This window comes from Myotis lucifugus, unplaced genomic scaffold (genome assembly GCF_000147115.1).
Source record: "Myotis lucifugus unplaced genomic scaffold, Myoluc2.0 scaffold_323, whole genome shotgun sequence".
NCBI lineage: Eukaryota > Metazoa > Chordata > Mammalia > Chiroptera > Vespertilionidae > Myotis > Myotis lucifugus.
Window position 1 is genome coordinate 131818 of NW_005871371.1, and position 2133 is coordinate 133950.

Genomic DNA, 2133 nt, shown 5'->3' on the forward strand with positions numbered 1-2133 from the left:
TACTAAAACATCATCGATTTTAGACACTATTCTTTCATGGACTAGTAAACAAAACAAACAGACCACTGCAGACATAACCAGGACACGGTGCTCATCATTCCGAGGATCCCCTGTGACTCCTGAATGGGTCGCACATCTCTGTGGCTTTGAGATTTCTTTCCTGTTACGGGGGAGGCAGTTTCTCCTGCCTTCACTTGCCATCTGACAGCAGTCCTTCCGCCCATGTATCAGGACAGAATGTGCAGAGCTTTGTCCACTGCCGAGTTCCTTCCTTTCTTAGGTCCCAGGCGACAATCGGTTAGAACAGCGGTTCTCAACCTGTGGGTCGCGACCCCTTTGGCGGTCGAACAGCCCTTTCACAGGGGTCGCCTAAGACCATCCTGCATATCAGATATTTACATGACGATTCATAACAGTAGCAACATTACAGTTATGAAGTAGCAACGAAAATAATTTTATGGTTGGGTTACAACATGAGGAACTGTATTTAAAGGGCCAGAAGGTTGAGAACCACTGGGTTAGAGCATTGCAGGAAAATAGTTGTTTTCATCAAGATCAGTGTACTACCCCGCGGCTCTGCTCCTGGGCTTTGTGTGCGTCCACATGACCGCCTTTTTTTTTTTTTTTTTAGAGAGCTGAAGTGATTTTACTTTTATTTCCTTCACGTTAAGCCAATCATGAAATTTCACAGTGATTCTGGGGCAGGGGCAGAAGGAACGTGATGTTCAGAATCCTCGGGGCTGTGGCCCCCGGGGTCCGAGCCGGTGCGGGCGGGGCAGGCCTCGCTGGGGAAGCTGCAGGAGCACCAACTGCCCGGGCCGGGCCGGCAGGTAGGTGATGTTCCGAGAGCGGGAGAGCTGGTAGGCGATGTCCTCGGCGGCTTCCAGCTTGCGCAGCTCGATCAGGCTGTCGCCCGCAGTAGCAAGCGAGTTTGCGATCAGCTCGGTGGCTTTGGAGTCGCCCTCAGCAGAGATGATGGCTGCCTTCTTCTGCTGCTCGACCTTTTCCACCACAAATCTGGCCCTTTCCGCTTCCTGCTGGGCCACCTATTTGGCTTCTACCGCTTCTGTGAACTCCTTCCCGAAGGTCAGATGCGTCAAGAACACGTCATCCAGGATGAGCCCAAAGGTCGAGGCTCGCTCCGTCAGGTCGTCGCTCACCTGCCTGGAGACCAGCTCTCTCTGGGTGATGAGTTCTCCAGCGTCAAAGGGAGCCACCACCAACTTGAGGATCTCTGGGCACCGCTCTCTGTCTCAGGGCAGAATGGCGCATAGCCTGCGGGAGGCTCTCGCAGTGCGCTCTCAGTTCCACGCGAGAGGTGCCAGCAGTGCACATGCATCCGTGGAAGTGGTGGCAATGTGAGCAGTTTTAAGCAATTTAAGTTTGTTTTATGTTTTTACACCCTGTTCTTATGGTATGAGGTTTCCTCAACCATTAAGACTTTCTATTGCAGGGTGACTCCAGAAAGAAGGAAACCCTTTCAGAAATGTGTTACCTAGTAATTAGGGGACCAGTACTGCTGAAGGGAGTACTCCTAAGACCTATTTTTTTTATGTTCTTAATCTTCACCCGAGGATATATTTCCATTGATTTTTAGAGAGAGTGGAAGGAAGGGGGAGAGACAGAGAGAGAGGAGCATCGATGTGAGAGAGGCACATCGATTGGTGGCCTCCTGCATGCTCCCTGACCTGGGCCAGGGATTGAGCCTGCAACCCAGGTATGTGCCCTTGACCAGAATCAAACCCTCAACCCTTCAGTCTGCCAGCCGAAGCTATATCCACTGAGCCAAACCAGCGAGGGCCTAAGTACTATTTTTGAAAGGCTTCAATTCTCTCAGACTCTGCACCCTTCTGCTCTCCCTCCTTGCTCCTTGCAATGACAACTAGACACATGCTGGTTTCTTGGTACTTACCAAGTTTGCAAATGTTAAGTAAAGTTGATTGCTGGTCTTTCTTTTTTCTTTTTTTTTTTCTTGGCTGCCGTTGCAAAGGTTTGGGTGGGTAGATATTCTTGATCATTTTTCTGTCCAGCTGGATCTGAAAGTGTGCACAGACTTCGTATCCTCGGTGAGTGACAGCCGGCTGTGGGGCCTACTTGTTACTTCACCAGAATCCATTTTCTCCATCATTGTTA

General features: G+C 50.3%; 1 protein-coding gene and 1 pseudogene across 1 annotated transcript in view; one reads left to right on the plus strand and one right to left on the minus strand.

Annotated features, from left to right (window-relative positions):
* The window catches only part of PPM1H (protein phosphatase, Mg2+/Mn2+ dependent 1H), a 238083-nt gene that overhangs the window by 27895 nt on the left and 208055 nt on the right, over window positions 1–2133 (plus strand). The gene's annotated exons all lie outside the window — the stretch shown is intronic.
* LOC102430044 overlaps window positions 630–2133 on the minus strand; it is a 4425-nt pseudogene continuing 2921 nt past the window's right edge.